Raw genomic sequence first — 17,877 nt, 5'->3', positions numbered from 1 at the left:
GCCCACTTGACTTCACATTCCAGGATGTCTGGCTCTAGGTGAGTGATCACACCATTGTGATTACCTGGGTCATGAAGATCTTTTTTGTACAGCTCTTCTGTGTATTCTTGCCACCTTTTCTTAATATCTTCTGCTTCTGTTAGGTCCCTACCATTTCTGTCCTTTATAGAACCCGGTCTTTGCGGGAAATGTTCCCTTGGTATCTCTAATTTTCTTGAAGAGATCTCTAGTCTTTCCCATTCTGTTGTTTTCCTCTATTTCTTTGCATTGATCACTGAGGAAGGCTTTCTTATCTCTCCTGGTTATTCTTTGGAACTCTGCATTCAAATGCAAATATCTTTCCTTTTCTCCTTTGCTTTTCACTTCTCTTCGTTTCACAGCTATTTGTAAGGCCTCCTCAGACAACCATTTTCATTCCAATCCCTAAGAAAGGCAATCCCAAAGAATGCTCAAACTACCACACAATTGCACTCATCTCACACACTAGCAAAGTAATGCTCAAAATTCTCCAAGCCAGGCTTCAGCAATACGTGAACCGTGAACTTCCAGATGTTCAAGCTGGATTTAGAAAAGGCAGAGGAACCAGAGATCAAATTGCCAACATCTGCTGGATCATCGAAAAAGCAAGAGAGTTCCAGAAAAACATCTATTTCTGCTTTATTGACTATGCCAAAGCCTTTGACGGTGTGGATCACAATAAACTGTGGAAAATTCTCCAAGAGATGGGAATACCAGACCACCTGACCTGCCTCTTGAGAAACCTATATGCAGGTCAGGAAGCAACAGTTAGAACTGTACATGGAACAACAGACTGGTTCCAAATAGGAAAAGGAGTACGTCAAGGCGGTATGTTGTCACCCTGCTTATTTAACTTATATGCAGAGTATATCATGAGAAATGCTGGGCTGGGGGAAGCACAAGCTGGAATCAAGATTTCGGGGAGAAATATCAATAACCTCAGATATGCAGATGACACCACCCTTAGGGCAGAAAGTGAAGAGAAACTAAAAAGCCTCTTGATGAAAGTGAAAGAGGAGAGTGAAAAAGTTGGCTTAAAGCTCAACATTCAGAAAACTAAGATCATGGCATCTGGTCCCATCACTTCATGGGAAATAGCTGGGGAAACAGTGGAAACAGTGTCAGACTTTATTTTGGGGGGCTCTAAAATCACTGCAGATGGTGATTGCAGCCATGAAATTAAAAGATGCTTACTCCTTCGAAGGAAAGTTATGACCAACCTAGATAGCATATTAAAAAGCAGAGACATTACTTTGCCAACAAAGGTCCGTCTAGTCAAGGCCATGGTTTTTCCAGTGGTCATGTATGGATGTGAGAGTTGGACTATAAAGAAAGCTGAGTGCCGAAGAATTGATGCCTTTGAATTATGGTGTTGGAGAAGACTCTTGAGAGTCCCTTGGACTGCAAGGAGATGCAACCAGTCCATCCTAAAGGAGATCAGTCCTGGGTGTTCATTGGAAGGACTGATGCTGAAGCTGAAACTCCAGTACTTTGGCCACCTCATGTGAAGAGTTGACTCATTGGAAAAGCCCCTGATGCTGGGAGGGATTGGGGGCAGGAGGAGAAGGGGTCAACAGAGGATGAGATGGCTGGATGGCATCACCAACTCGATGGACATGAGTTTGGGTATATTCCAGGAGTTGGTGATGGACAAAGCCTGGCGTGCTGCGGTTCATGGGGTTACACAGAATCGGACACGACTGAGCGACGGAACTGAACTGACTGAACTGAATTCGTATAATGTTATGGGAATCCCTGATGGCTCAGTGGGTAAAGAACACCTGCAATGCAGGAGACACAGGAGATGCAGGTTCGACCACTGGGTTGGCAAGATCCCCTGCAGAAGATAAGGGCGAACCACTCCAGTCTTCTTGCCTGGAAAATCCCATGCATAGAGGAGCCTGGAGAGCTACAGTCCATAGGATCGTCAAGAGTCAGACACGACTGACAACTAAGCACGCACACACAGAATTCATATAATGCTGTGCCTGACAGCTCCTACTTGCCTCTTCAGAAACTCAGAGCTTTATGGGTTTGTTTTATTCTCCCCAGTTTCCCATAACAAATTACTGGGCGCAAAAGAATAGTCATACCATCCATCCACGTTCCTACTGAATTTAGAAATATGGGTGTAGAACTCAGTCATTCAAATTATCCTCCCAGCGCTTGGCTGTCCCCGCTCTGTCATCGCCCATCTGTATCACCTGTCCGCAGGCACGCCGTTGTGCCACTCCATTGTTCTCCTGTGGCTGCTCATCTGTTTTCTCGGCCTGTCCAAACAGAGGACAGAACACGTGGTGGGTCAAGTCAGCACAGGACTCTAAGGACACAGGAGAGCGGACGACAGTCCCACCCGGGAGGAACACACAGTCTAGTAGGAAAGACTCAGTGCATTGGGTGTAAATGTGCAAATTTCCACCAACGTTCCCAGGGCTGTCTAGTGAATTATCAACTCCTTCTCCTTCGATTTTTTTTTCTTCTTAGATTGGAATTGCTTCTCTTACCATCCAATTAGTTTCAGTATATAATAAAGTTAAACACTGACAAAATACAAGTAATAATAGTACCAACTTTACAGAATTGTTTTACAGGTTGAGCAAACTGTGTACATGATGTACCCCACCCAGGATGTAGTGCATAAGAGCTCTCAACAGTGGTTTTCACACAATTCAACAAGACTCAATCCCCAAGGTTCACTGCAGCACTGTCTACAATAGCCAGGACATGGAAGCAAGCTAAACATACTGCAGTGAACCTGTCTGCAGGAAGGGATGGAGATGCAGACGTAGACACAGGACGTGTGGACACAGCCGGGAAGGAGACGGCAGGACGAACCGAGGAAGCAGCACTGGCCTGTGTGCACCCCGTGTGTGAGAGAGAGCCGGTGAGACGCTGCCGCACAGTCCGGGGACGCAGCGTGGTGCTGGGCGGCCAGGCTGGTTGCACAGCAGAAACCAGGAGAGCTTTACAAAGCAATTATCCCCCAGATAGCAGAATGAAGGATAAAAAGACCGTGATTTTCCTAGTCCAGTGGAGATCAGGTTCTGACTAATTTAAGTAATCGATATTGGGTGGGATGATCAGTAATAGAAAGAGGTGAAGGGGTTAGTCCATCTGTGGTCCCTTCGTGGAAGTAGAAGGAAGGAAAAGCTCCCAATTTCTCCTAAAGTCAGCTTTTTTTAAATTTGCCCAAAATGGTGAATATATGTAGTGCTGAGTCACTTTGCTGTAACTAACCTGAAACTGACACAACATTGTAAATCAAGTAATTTTTAAAAAATTAAATAAATTTTGCCAAAAAAGGTAAAAAATAGAATTATTCTTGTTTTAATTTAATTTGCATTCCTCTGATTAATTTTAGATTAATCATCAGTTCAGACAGAGTCATTAGCATTTATATTTTTTTCTGTTAAATGTTTCTTTGTATCCATTATACTTTTTAACTTTGAGGTGTTTGTATTTTCTTATTAATTTATAGATTCTCAGTTGATGTTATAAGTACATGTAAACTCCATCTATTGTTCTTCCATTTCTGCCATTTTACCTTTTAATATGATCGTTATTTCTTTCAAAGCATAGCCATTTTAAATTTTTATTAAATCAAATTTGTCTTTTTCTTTATGACTTTTCTAGGAAAACTTTTTTTTTTTAATTTGGAACTATTTTAAATTTGCCAAGGTTGCAAGAATGTTACAAAGAATAACTACATAAACTTTATTCAGATTTCCCATTCACTAACTTTTTGTCTAACTTGTTTCATAATTCCATCTGTACCCCACCCCTGCCTCCCTCTCTCTCTCATATATATACACACATAAATTCAGAAGTATTGGTACATAAGTTGCAAACATCATGCCCCTTTACCCCCAAGTATTTAGTCACGTATTCACGAAGAAAAGTGATGTTTTCTTACATAACCACAGTGTAATTATTGAAATCTGAAATTTTAACATTGATACAGTAGTCAATCTATAGTTCTTATTTCAATCGCACTAATTATCCCCAAAATGTCCTTCATAGCACCTCTTCCCAGTTCAGGATCCAACCCAGGTTTATATGCTGCATTTAGCAGTCCTGTCTCTTCTGTCTTCTTATCTGAACCAGTTTCCCTGCCTTTCTTCACTTTCATGGAATTGACATTTTGAAGAGCACAGACTAATTATTTTGTAAACTGTCTCTCAGTTTAGTTTGTGGTGATTCAAGTTTCCTCATGATTAAAGTTACACATTTTTAACAAGAATGATACCTCTCAGGGCATCATATCAGAAGTGGACCATGTCCATTTATCCTCTGACCAGTTACTTTAACTTTGACCATTTGGTTGGGTGGTATTCTCTAGATTTCTCCATTGTAAAGTCACCATGGTCCCTTTCTATGTTATAAAATAGGAGGGAGATATTTTGAAACTATGGGACTTCCCAGGTGACGCAGTGGTAAAGAATCTACCTGCCAATGCAGGAGACGCAAGAGACACATTATTGATCCCAGGGTCGGGAAGATCCCCTGAAGGAGGAAACAGCAGCCTACTCCAGTATTCTCGCCTGGAGAATCCCATGGATGGAGGAGTCTGGCGGGCTACAACACGTCCTCATCTGCCTTCATCAAACACTTTCACATTTCAGCATCATTAATGATCCTTGCTGGAATCAATTATCACTGTTTCAATATAACTTTTTCTAATCAGTATTCCTTCTATATTTGTAAGCTGGCTTTCTTGGAAGCCATTCTCAGAATCAGAAAACCATTAAAAAAGAAAAAAGATTGAACCTTGTCTATATTCTGCTTTCAACCTTTCATCTAAATTTCATTTAAGAAAAAGACTGTCATTTCTGAGACACTGGCTCCATGATGTGAGTGAGTCCGTGTTTTGTGGTTTCAGTTTCCAAATACGTTTCATCGCAGGCACTCGCCTTCCTCAGCTACCCAGTCATTACACCAGGAGGAGTCAGTCAAGTCCAAAAGCTACTGCAACGCCTCAGCACTCCGGGAAAAGCAACTCGAAAGACGGGTTCCACTGACTAAGGCAGAGAAACGCCACATTCGAACATGAATGAGTACAAATCACTGGGGACTTTGGCTGCGTTTCTCTGGGAGAAAAAGCAGAAGGAAAACTTGTGAATTTCAAGGTCTTTCATATTCCATTAGATTTAATCCTCAGAATATAATTGTACAATCAAAATCAGCAAAGTCTAGCTCTTCTGTGCTGGCTAATACCATGCTTTTTCATGAAAGCTCATGGAACAAGACAATTCTGTGAAAAGTAATGTGGAAAAATCTGGTCTCTTAGAGTCATTGATAGTATAGAAAGAGAGTAAGATACAGCATGAAAAATTCAGGGTCCTCTCACTTAAAATCCAGGTGAGGGTGGGATGATTTAAGAGAATAGCATTGAAACATGTATATTACCATATGTGAAACAGATCACCAGTCTAGGTTCGATGCATGAGACAGGGTGCTTGAGGCTGGTGCACTGGGACGACCCTGAGGGATGGGATGGGGAGGGAGGTGGGAGGGGGGTTCAGGGTGGGGGACACGTGTACACCCATGGCTGATTCATGTCAGTGTATGGCAAAACCACTACAATATTGTCAAGTAATTTAACCTCCAATTAAAATAAATTAACTAAATTTTAAAAATCCCTGCAGACCTCATACATAGGTTTGCTTTTTGAATGAGTACCTTCATTAAACACAGATATCAATTACTATTGACTTCACATTGCTTTTGATGACACAAAAAATCATGAGCTCCTACAACCAAGCAATTGTGAGGGAAGCAGAGTGGTCAGTCTGAAACTGCACTTAAAGTCTTATTTTTAAAATAAGCTTTCATAATGAAATGCAAATAAATCAGAATCTTGGTGTTTCTTCTGTTAGAACAGGGGGAGGAGGCAGGAAGGAACCTTTGTCATAGAAGCTTAAATGTGCCTTAAAGGTATAAATGCACCAGTCTTACAAAAAAATTTTTAATTCAGTCTCCACATTTAAAATTTTCCTAATTAAGATGTCTTAGCTAGAAAAAAAATTGCAGTGAAAAATACTATCAAATAAGCAGTAAAACACTACTCTGAAATTCCTTCAAAGTCAATTTCAAAGTCAACTGGAAATTGAAAAAACTCATATAATAGGAAAAATTGTGGTTAATTGGAGCTGAAGATATGGTCAGATCCACTCAAGAATCTAAAAGGGGGCTGGGAAAGTATTTTTGTCAAAGATACATAGTAATGTGCTCAATAAATACACAACTGATTCAGTGGCTAAGGTAAGCTTGATGAAGCATAATTTGGCCCTTTTACTGAATATTGTTCTTCTTTGACATACTGAGAGTGAGTGAAGACACGCTAATTTGAAAGTACTGATGAAGAATTTTTCAAGGCAAGTGAATTTAGTGAGTACAGTATCAAAATGTGCTCAGCCGCTAAGTCATCTCCAATTCTTTGCAACCCCATAGACTTAGCCCACCAGGCTCCTCTGTCCATGAAATTTTCCAGGCAAGAATATGGAAGTGTGTTGCCATTTCCTCCTCCAGGGCATCTTCCCCACAAGTTGACAGAACCTGTTTGTCTCCAGCATTGCAGGCAGGTTCTTTTCCACTTTAGTCACCTGGGAAGATGTATCAGCTTAAAATATCACACAGTAAAGCCAAAATGGAATTGAGTCCACAACAAGCAAAACTGGAAGCAACAGGCTATGTTAATACAATTCGAAACTCTGAACACCATTCTCTATACCTCCCAGGACCCCCTCACTTCACACGTCTTCTCTGGAGGTGATATACAGGAGGAAACGTGAAGATTTCAATCTATTCTCATTTAAGCACTATTCTCTTTATCTAAACCTATTGTATAGCCACCACCCCCCAAATTTTTTTCAACATACCATAAAAGTTTAGACCTAGAAAGATATTAGGGTAAAAGAAAATGCCCCCTCCTCCCAATATGGATATTTCCCATAGACCTGTGCAGATTTCTGTAATTCTACTCTCGCAGCTTATATTCCTTGGACCAAGGAAATCCAAGAGTTGGGAGGATGCTCTGAAAAAAGAGATGGGAGGCTGTCCAAGTTACAAATGCACCATTATAGATGGAGTTATGCAAATTAATCTCTACCCCAGCTCTGGGTCAGCACTGAGGATCAGCGCCCATTCATTATAGTCATGAGGCAATCTAGATTAACGTGTTTTCAAAGGGATTAAAAACGATGCCTCTGTTTCATTATCTCTAAAATTAAGAGGTTGTACAAAATGAACTGTCAGTGCTGACATTCTGTAATTTCACTCCTGATCTGAGGCATCGTGGGATGCCGTATTTATTCACATGAGAAATGAATGGGAGGACAACTGGACTGACTGGTGGTCACACAAAAATGTCAAGGTCGAAAGGCCTCACTGAATGCCACAGTCATAAGCCAACCTTCTCACACACCCCAGCCACCAGGACTTACCTTTAGAGTCATTCATTTCATAGACATACACTGAACACTTACAATGCACCAAGGATTTATTTATGAGGAGTTTCTATCACTCCCAAGGCCAACTTTTTTTTTAACCCCTGGTGCTAGTGATAAAGAATCCACCTGCCAATGCAGGAGACTCAAAAGACATGGGTTCAATCTCTGGGTTGGGAAGACCCCGAGAAGGAGGAAGTGGTGAACCACTCCAGTATTCTTGCCTGGAGAATCCCACGGACAACGGAACCTGGTGGGCTACAGACCACGGGGTTGCAAAAAGTCAGACACGACTGAGTGTCTGAGCACATGCTTTGCCCATAATAAGGCACTTAATATTTATCAAGCAAAATTTTAGACAAAGACCCAGACAATGGAAAGCATGTTAACTAAACTATAACCATCTCAGGAAACCAAAGTCAACTTTCTCAGGCTGGGGGAGGTTTACAGACACACTACAAAAATATCCTGACTTCTAAAAAGCAAGAATGGTGATGGGATTTGCTGTTCCTGCTATCATGATTGCTGTTATTGCTCTCCTTATTTTTCTAATCATCCTCATCTTCAAACATGACCCAGAAGCCAGGATTTGTACGCCTGATTTGCAGACACACCCTTAGAGGAAATCCTTTAGCAAACTCTTCATACCGGGCTTCAAGAATCCTTTGCATCTACCATGGAGACAATCCCTTTAATCTCAAACAACCCTGATTCTAGGATGAGCACAGGGAGGGGTGAAAGGCAAAACTGTAGAGCAGGCAAACTTCCTCCAAGGCTTCCAGCTCCACCTACAAGATCCCCATTGCTCTCAGGACACCAAGCCCAGGATTCCACCGGGTCGTGCCCATGTCCCTAATCAGCGTTCTCTATCCCACACCCCCACATTCAGGCCCCAACCTTCCCATCATTCCCTTTAAAGTGGAACATGTGTCAACTAGCTGGTCTGGAAAACTAGTGCCAAATGGAACTTTTCTCATATGCGACCTCTGGACACCCCTGGACTCTACACATCAGTGAGGGTTATCTTCAAACCAAGGGACGGAAGCACCAGGGCAGTGTGAACTTTAAGGAAAAGCTAGAATTGAGCAATCACTGAGTCTCTTGAACTAACATTATTGAGTCCTATATCTGTAGAGGGTGTCTTCCGCCAAAATGAGGTCTTCAGGGGCTTCCCTGGAGCCCAGCGGTTAAGACCCCGCCTTCCAGCGCAGGGGTGCAGGTTCAATGTCTGGTAGGGGATCAAGATTCCACATGCCACTGATGAGGCCAAAAAACAAACAAATAATGCTGTCTCCAGTCATTACCCAGTAAGATGCAGGGAATAAAAGTGTGAGCTAGAGCCTCGTAAGCCTTGAGAACCACCTAATGGGTTTGTATTAACTACAAAGATAGTATTCTCAAAATCTTGGGAAAAACCCTTTAAATCAAGGGGAATTATGTGATTCCATGGCAGCATTCCTGAATCACAGCAGTTGGAGGTTCCCAAAATGTGCCCCTAACAATGTCCTGGGTGCCACAAATTTGAATCAAAATGCTCTTCAGCTACAATTACATACCATTTTCCCAGTTCACGCAAATTAATATATATGATTATTATATAAAATTATCAATAATATTAATATATATGATAGTTTCCATTTAAATAATTTGTTAAATTTTTGGCATTTGTTGCAAGGGACCTATATTAGAAACAGGTGAAGATGGTATTTAATTTAGGAGAATGGAAAAAGCAGAAGTCACAGATATTTGTTGAATGTTTGCTATCACCAGGCTCAAACTCAGTATTTCAGTTTATCTCATTTAAACCTCAGTAGCAGATTGGTGCCATTATCTCTACATTGGGCTTCCTAGATGGTGCTAGTGGTAAAGAATCCACCTGTCAATGCAGAACACACAGGACACGCAGACACACAGGTTCAATCCCTGGGTCAGGAAGAACCATAGGAGGAGGAAATGGCACCCCACTCCAGTATTCTTGCCTGGGAAGAAATCCCATGGACAGAGGAGCCTGGCAGGCTAAAGTACATGGGGTTGCAAAAGAACTGGACATGACTTAGTGACTAAACAACAACATCTATTTTACAGATTAGGAAATGGAAACAGAGAAGTTAAGTGACTTGCCCAAGCTTACTAAACTCTAGATCGTGTGATTCAAACCCATATCTTCCTTACTCTGAAATCTGTGCTGCCTCCAAAACTATATGCCTGTGTTTCACATTCAAAAAACAATGCTATTTGAGTTTAATAGTGAAAACTCTACCATAGTCTATGCCTGAACCATTCTGAAAACTACAGACCAAGTCTGTAACTTTAGTAGTTTTTCCTCCCTCCTTGGGAAGTCTGCACAATTACTAACCCATAGTTTACTAGAATTTAAGAAAGGCTTTGGGGCTTCCCAGGTGGTGCTATTGGTAAAGAACTCACCTGTCAGTGTAGGAGACCTAAGAGACACGGGTTTGATCCTCAGCTGGGAAGATCCCCTGGAGAAAGAAATGACAACCATTCCAGTATTCTGGCCTGGGAAGTCCCATGGACAGAGGAGCCTGGCGGGCTAGGGCTACAGTCCATGGGGCCACAAAGAGTCAGACACGACTGAAGTGACTTAGCACAAACACACGCAAGAAAGACTTGGACATTGCAAGCTTAACAAGTCCAGGATCGGTAAGGCAAGAGAAAATTAAAGACCCAAGGGAACAGTCCATTTATTTGTGTGTATGGATTTACTATTATCAGCAAACATGGGCTGAACTATCCCAAATATTGGGGATTTGCCCTTCGGGCTACAAAGTTTGTGATGAAAGATGGAAGTCTAGAGCACTTTGGAGGAATGCTACTGATTTTAAAAAATTATTGCTTTAATAACTCTGCCCTGTCATGTGGTGTGTACTTAAGTATGAATCCTATTTCTTATAACAAAATAATGTGGAAGAGTCTGGTACTGGGTAGGAGACCAGCAAATGTTTATTAAATACAATCTGAGCTTCTGAGATGTTCAGAGTCTACTGTTTCTGAAGGCTCTCTCAACGCACTCTCGACATCTCTAACCCATTTAGAGATGCTGTTCTAATCATTGTGCCTCTGTGTCCATACGTCACTTAATTACACACTTGCAACCTAAGGGCCTGTGTCTATGAACGTGATAAGTGACGCAGGCTGTGGGAGCCTGATGAGGACTTGCTGACGGATGTAACTTGATACCAGTCAGTCATTGAGGGCAAGTCTTTGAAGGTAAGACATTTGAAGGAAGCAGCATGATAGCAATTTCTGACTTTGGCCAATAGTGTTTTGACTGATGTCTAGCAAGCTGAGTAGAGAGATATGACTCATCCTAAGATAAGAAAGAGCCAACTCACTAGAAAAGACCCTGATGCTGGGAAAGACTGAAGACAAAAGGAAAATGAGGTGGCAGAGGAAGAGGTGGTTAGGTAGCATCACTGACTCAATGGGCATGAATTGGAGCAAATTTCAGGAGATAGTGGAGGACAGGGAAGCCTGGCGTGCTGCAGTCCACGAGGTCACAAAGAGTCAGACACGACTTAGTGACTGAACAACAACAGAGGAAAAGAAATAGAACCAAACCCTGAATTCAAGGGACGGAGGGTCATGTTCTGCTTCACAAGCTGAGACACGTCGGGCAGGTCCCGCTGCCTCTCCTGGCAGCACGTATACAGAGGAACAGACCAACCACAGCCACACAATGCAGCCTAACTGAGACAGCCCAGGCCGCGGGGGAGTGGTCTTCCCAGAGGAGAGGAAACACGGGGAGGGGGGTGCCGAGGCATCACCCACCCAATCCTCAACACCCAGTCACGGCATGGGAGCTGCCGCCTCCGGGCACCAGAGAGCTTGCCGCCGTGGACAGGGGTGACCTACGACTCGGGGTGACGGGCTGGCGTGCTCCCCGCCCAGGGCAGCTGGACCACCTGCTGACGGATGCTTCAGGGCGCCCGAGACGCCTGCGCCACAGTAGGACAGTAACCATGGAGACAGGACGGGACTCCCCTGAAGACTTAGTGGCTTTTCTGTTTTCTTTCTCTACAAGATGGTAACCAGCAATGATTCCTTGGAGCAAGAAAGAATCTTGCAGATTTTTAAACTTTCATGGGAGGAAGTACCTGAAGAAGGGAAGAAAGTCATAAGCAAGATGATGAACAGCAAAGGCCTTTAATTTAAACAGAATGAAGAAAAAAGGGTAGCCTGATTTTGTGCACCAAGTTGATGAACAAGATATAAGTTTGTGAATGATAGATTCAGCTCAGTTCAGTCCAGTCGCTCAGTCGTGTCCGACTCTTTGCGACCCCATGAACCGCAGCACGCCAGGCCTCCCTGTCCGTCATCAACTCCCGAAGTTTACTCAAACCCATGTCCATTGAGTCGGTGATGCCATCCAACCATCTCATCTTCTGTCAACCCCTTCTCCTCCTGCCTTCAATCTTTCCCAGCATCAGGGTCTTTTCAAATGAGTCAGCTCTTCACAACAAGTGGCCAAAATATTGGAATGATAGATTGTTTTATTTTTAACTGCACACATGCGTTTTCACTGATTTGGGCTCCTCCCTCTACACACGCACAGCTCTCTGTCAGCTTATGCAACCGTATCTTACCAGGTGCTTGTGAAAGAATATTCCACCATATGATTGCACGCTGAAGTGCTGACATTTGGCTCAATAGAAATCTGTCAACATATCAAAGTCAACACATCCAACACTGAATTCAAACTATTTCCTCCAAACGGGCTTTCCTCCCATGTGTCTTATCTTCTGGAACGCCCTCACTGTCTGTTCGTTCTCTGAAGTTTAGAATCTCGGCGGGTCTGTCCGCTTCTCCCCTTCAGCCACCCCTGCCTCCCACCGGGCCTCAGGAGGCTCCGCCTGGCCTGCAGACTCCTGCCCATCTGCTCCCTTGTTCCCTGGTTCTCCGGGCACTGTCCTGGTTTAGCTTTTCTCTCCCCCACTGAGTCCCCTATTTCAATCCATCTCGCCCACCTCTGCTTTTTCTCAGCACATTCATCTTTATATGCACCAGCTCACATCGCTGGCCGTCTCCTGGAAGAGGGTGTGAGGCTAAGTCAGAGTAACACCGGATGTAGGATGAGATCCAGAGGAACTGAAACTAAAGCAGCTGTGAAATCCAAGATAAATGTGCGGAAGGCAAGAGATGCGAGCATCCAGCGCAGGATGGGCCCCGGAGTTGTTTGTCTTCCAGCCTTCCTCAGAGCGCAGCAGCGCAAATGTCACGGGAGGCCCGAGCAGGCCCCACGCTCCGTCTCCCCGCGTGCGCTCCTCCTCGCTGGGCTCCTTTGGCCCAGCGTCTGGCAACCTGCAGGCTTTTCCCTTTGTTACAAAAGTTACTGCAAACAAGGTTGTGCGAAGCTGGGCACCTTGTACGCAAGATGACCCCAGACGGAACTCACCACCTCTCGCTTCTAAACGCTTTCCTTCTCGGGTATTGCCTGGCTTTATTTTTGTTTATTTTGTTTACTTTTGGCTGCCTCGGGTCTTCATTGCAGCACAGGGCCCCCCCATCGCGGTGCATGGACTCAGGGAACCCCCCCAGTTCCCTAACCAGGGACCGAGCCGGACCCGCGTCACCTGCATTGGAAGGCGAATTCTTAACTACTGAACTACTGGATCACCTAGGAAATCTCTAACACAGCATCACCATCTTGCTACTGACCCACCAAGAAGCCTGATTCATTTTCCACTTCCACTCTCATTTTTCTTCATCTTCACCCAAAACTTCCTGCCAAGGTTAACTCCTCTTCAGATGTCTTCTCTCCTTTCTCCCCCCACCTCCCTTGTCAGTGGCTTAGTTCACATTCTCAGCATTTCCCACCCAGAATCCTGCAGGAGCCTCCTGGCTGCATTGCCTGCTGCTCTTTCTCCCCTCTGCTACGGTGCTGGCTCAGCGACTCTTCTTCATAAACAAGATGACCATACGCTATACGTGCTATGCTTAGCCCCTTAGTCGCGTCTGACTCTTTCTGACTCCATGGACAGTAGCCCACCAAGCTCTTCTGTCCATGGGATCCTCCAGGCAAGAACACTGGAGTGGGTTGCCATGCCCTCCTCCAGGGGATCTTCCCAACCCAGGGATTGAACCCACATCTCCCACATTACAGGTGGATTCTTTATAGCCTGAGCCACCAGAGAAGCTGATCATACTCTCTCCTATTAAAAATCTCCACCATTTTCTCCCTTGTTTATTGCATTGGTATCCAGAAAGATGCACAAGCTGATCTTTGCACTATGCCTCTGACAGTGTGGAATACTGGCCGCCTGGAGGTCCCCCTCTACATACTTTTTAACACACTGTTGTGCTCTCACGATGTAAACGTGATGGTCAAGAATAGCACTGTCGGCCACTTACCTGGTGGTCCAGTGGCTGAGAATCTGCCTTACAATGCAGGGGATGGGACATGGGTTCGATCCCTAATCAGGGAACTAAGATCTCACATGCCATGAGTCAACTAAGCCTGCACACCACAACTGCGGGGTCCTCGAACTGCACCCAGAAAGCCCACCTGCCGCTGCTAGAGAGAAGCCTGTGGGCCGCAGCAAAGATCCCAAGGGCCACAACAAAGATCTGCAAGGTCAAAAATAGTTCATTGACTAAAATATTTTTATTAAAAAAAGAACAGCACTGTCCAGTAGGATGGTCTGCAGTGAAGACAATGCCCCGTGTCTCTGCTGCTCACTGCAGTTGCCACTGGCTCCATGTGGCTACTGATCTCTAGAAATGGGGCTGTTGTGACAGAGAAACTGTATCTTTAATTTTACTTAATTTACTAACAACATAACTGAAAGAGAGAAAGTGAAGCCACTGAGCCGTGTCCGACTCTTTGTGACCCCATGGACTATAGCCCCCCAGGCTCCTCTGTCCATGAGATTCTCCAGGCAAGAATACTGGAGTGGGTTGCCATTTCCTTCTCCAGGGGATCTTCCCGACCCAGGGACTGAACCCGGGTCTCCCGCATTGCAGGCACTTTCCCATCTGAGCCACCAGGGAGCTATCGTAACGGAAATACAGTTTCAGAGTTAAAAAAAAAAAACAACCTTGTGAGATGAAACTTGAGCTTTAAAGGGTAAGAAAAAAAAAAATGGGAACTCTGATCCCTGGACTCCTACATTAAGCTGTGGACTCTGAAAGGAGGCCAGACCACCCACAGCTCAGTAGCGCCCCCTGGCACTCGGAAAAGGGAAATGCAAACATACTAATGACTACAAGCAACTACAGTTTTACAATAAAATATCCCCAAATACACAAAGAAATAAGCCACCATGAAAGAAGATTTAGAACCCAAGGTTTTCAGCTATTAGAACTATTGCATACACAATATAACATAGCCACACGTAAAAAGTCTTAAAAAACAACATAAAACTTAGAGTCCGAGAATGAAAAATATATATGATCAGGCATATTTGAAAAGGAACCAAACAGAAATTTTAGAGATTAAATATTTAACTATTAAAGTAAAAAACTGAATAGAGGGTTAAACAAGTTAGACACAGCTGAAGAAAACATTAATGGATAAAAGATCAATAACCTAGAATGAAGTGTAAAGATGTAAGGAGGTGGAAAATATTGCTAAAAAGATTAACATATGTGGAAAATAGGATAAAAAGATGTGTATTTTGAGTTCCAAAAGCAGAAAATGGAGAGGCAAATTTAAAAAGACTGTGGCTGAGAAATTACCAGAACTGATGAAATAACATGAATCCATATTCTGAAAGCACAATCTTATCAGCAGAAACATACCCAAGCAAAATGATAACATAGACGGTTTTCTTCTCTGTCCTACCAATTCTTGGAAGTGCCTATCTCATTTTCAAGCATCTTCTACTGGGCGTCCAGATGCCCAGCTCCCCCACACTGCCCCCAATCTAGTCAAGCTCATTACACACACACCCTCACCCAAACCAGCACTTTCAGACACCAAAGAATGATAATTAAAATGATCAGATAAACCAGTCAGGGCTTGTATATTTTCAGAGTTAATGAGTTGCCTCTCCCAATTAGATAACGCTTTAAGATTACATTACCGATGTCCCTTGAGGAGTGGCACAACTATTGGAATTCAGGCACAGTGCCCGAAAGACCCGGGAAAAGAAAGAAGCTCTGGGTGTCCTCGTGCCGCGCAGTGTGAAAGCCCGACCTAACGGGTGACTCCTGAGACAGGTAAGTGACCAACGCACCCACACATGCACTCAGCCCCCAGGGGACTGGGTCCTTAGTCATCAGAAAGAACAGACTTCACGTTTATTATCAAACTGAAGAGGGTGGAAATCCCCGTTGGATGATGTCCCCCAGAGCACCCCCCAGCCCTGTAAGCAGCGTATACAACCGCATCAAAGACAACCAACATAGGGCATTCCTCCGGCTACAGTTAGTGGTTCAGCAGTGAACTCGTCCACTGAACAAATACTTGCGAGCACTTACTCTGTATCAGGCACTGTTGTGGACAGAGAGACACTGCAGAATTCAAGATGGACGCGACGCCTGACCCCGTGGCTCTTACACAGGGGTGAGGGGGAGACATTACAAATAAACAAAGTACTTACATACATCTTTCTACGAGTATGTCTCTAAAGAACATATATGTGCATGTGTGTATGCGTGCTTGGTCACTTCAGTCGTGTCTGACTCTTTGCGACCCCATGGACTGCAGCCCACCAGGCTCCTCTGTCCACGGGACTCTTCAGACATGAACACGGGAGTGAGTTGCCAGGCCCTCCTCCAGGTGATCTTCCCAACCCAAGGATCAAACCCATGTCTCCTGCATCTCCCGCTTTGGCAGGTGGAGTCTTTACCGCTGAGCCGCCAGGGTCATCCATGTATGTGTATGTATGCTTAGTCGCTCAGTCATGTCCAGCTCTGCGGCATCATGCATTGTAGCCAGCCAGGCTCCTCTGTCCATGGGATTCTCCAGACAAAATACTGGAGTGGGTTGTCATTTTCTACTATATCGGACTTCCCAGGTGGCGCTAGTGGTAAAGAACCCACCTACCAATTCAGGAGATGTAAGAGACACAGGTTAGATCCCTGGGTCAGGAAGACCCCCCTGGAGAAGGGAAAGGCTACCCACTCCAGTGTTCCTGCCTAGAGAATCCCACGGACAGAGGAGCCTGGCGGGCTACCGTCCATAGGGTCACAAAGAGCTGGATTATACATATATATATATATATGACTGCAATATGAATGGATGAAGGAAAAGGAAAATAGCAGGCAATTTAAGAATCTGTTTCTATTTTTCAGAGAAGGGACATGGAGTTTGAATCGGGATAGTAGCAACAGAGAAGTAGATGAGTTTGAGACACAGGAGGCAGTGACTGGTTGTGTGGAATGAGGGCAGGAAACTACTGTGGGAAATTAGACGGGTCCAGTTTGGACCTCTGGGTAGGTGGTGTGGTCCTACACCGCTGCTGCTGCCAAGTCCTTCAGTCGTCCGACTCTGTGCGATCCCATAGACGGCAGCCCACCAAGCTCCCCCGTCCCTGGGATTCTCCAGGCAAGAGTACTGGAGTGGGGTGCCATTGCCTTCTCAGGTCCTACACTAAGAAAGAGAAAAGGAGAAGGGAAGATGCCTTCCGTGCGGGTCCTTAACTGAGTGTGTCTGTGTCACAAGCAGGTTTTCACAGAGTCGCTGCATCATCTGCGGCTGGAACTCAGCAGGAAGACCAGGTAACTGAAGCCAGGCAATGACCTCACTAACGAGCTGTGTGTGGCCCCAGAAGAAAACTCTAAGAACTATCAACGCGGAGGCAGCGGGCGGGGAGGCTGCAGTTTGGGTCTTGCAGGCAAGGGGAAGCCAGCGCTTCAGGAACGCCCAGAGAGGCAGGAGCGGCGGGCGGAGGCGCTGCCTGAGTGGGCGTGCCCTAAACGCTGACGGGCTTGAGACGGCGAGCAGCAACGTGACGGCGAGACATCCAGCGCCGCCTGGTGGGCGGTGAGAGGAACCGACGCCAGAAGACCAGCGTCCTTGGAGTCGAGGCTGCCTGCCGAGCGAGAGCTGCGGTTTGATCTCCGGGCGGGGAGGGTCTCCTGGAGCAGGGCGTGGCACCCCACCCCGCCTTCTTGCTGGAGAGTCCCTGGACGGAGGAGCCTGGAGGGCCACAGCCCTGGGGCCGCAGAGTCGCACAGAACCGAGCAGGCAGATGGAGGTGAATAAGGTCAGCTGCTCTTTCTGCGGCAGGACCTGGGTCAGGAATGATCATTCCCTGTCCGTGGAAGACTTTGATGCCCTCGCTTGAAAGCCCTCACAAACCGGAGCAGCCCCTGCCGTCCTGTGGAGGACGCGCCGGGGACAGGAGCCACTGAGCCCGAATCCTCCCCGGACGGGGTGCGGCTGAGGGCAAGAACGTTGTAGAAGCAGTTTCAGGTGCAAGAGCTAAAACTGAAAAAAGAGCTTTTCAAA

The sequence above is a fragment of the Cervus canadensis genome, chromosome 23 (assembly GCF_019320065.1).
Source record: "Cervus canadensis isolate Bull #8, Minnesota chromosome 23, ASM1932006v1, whole genome shotgun sequence".
In the NCBI taxonomy this organism is placed as follows: domain Eukaryota; kingdom Metazoa; phylum Chordata; class Mammalia; order Artiodactyla; family Cervidae; genus Cervus; species Cervus canadensis.
Note: the sequence above shows the minus strand (reverse complement) of the source record.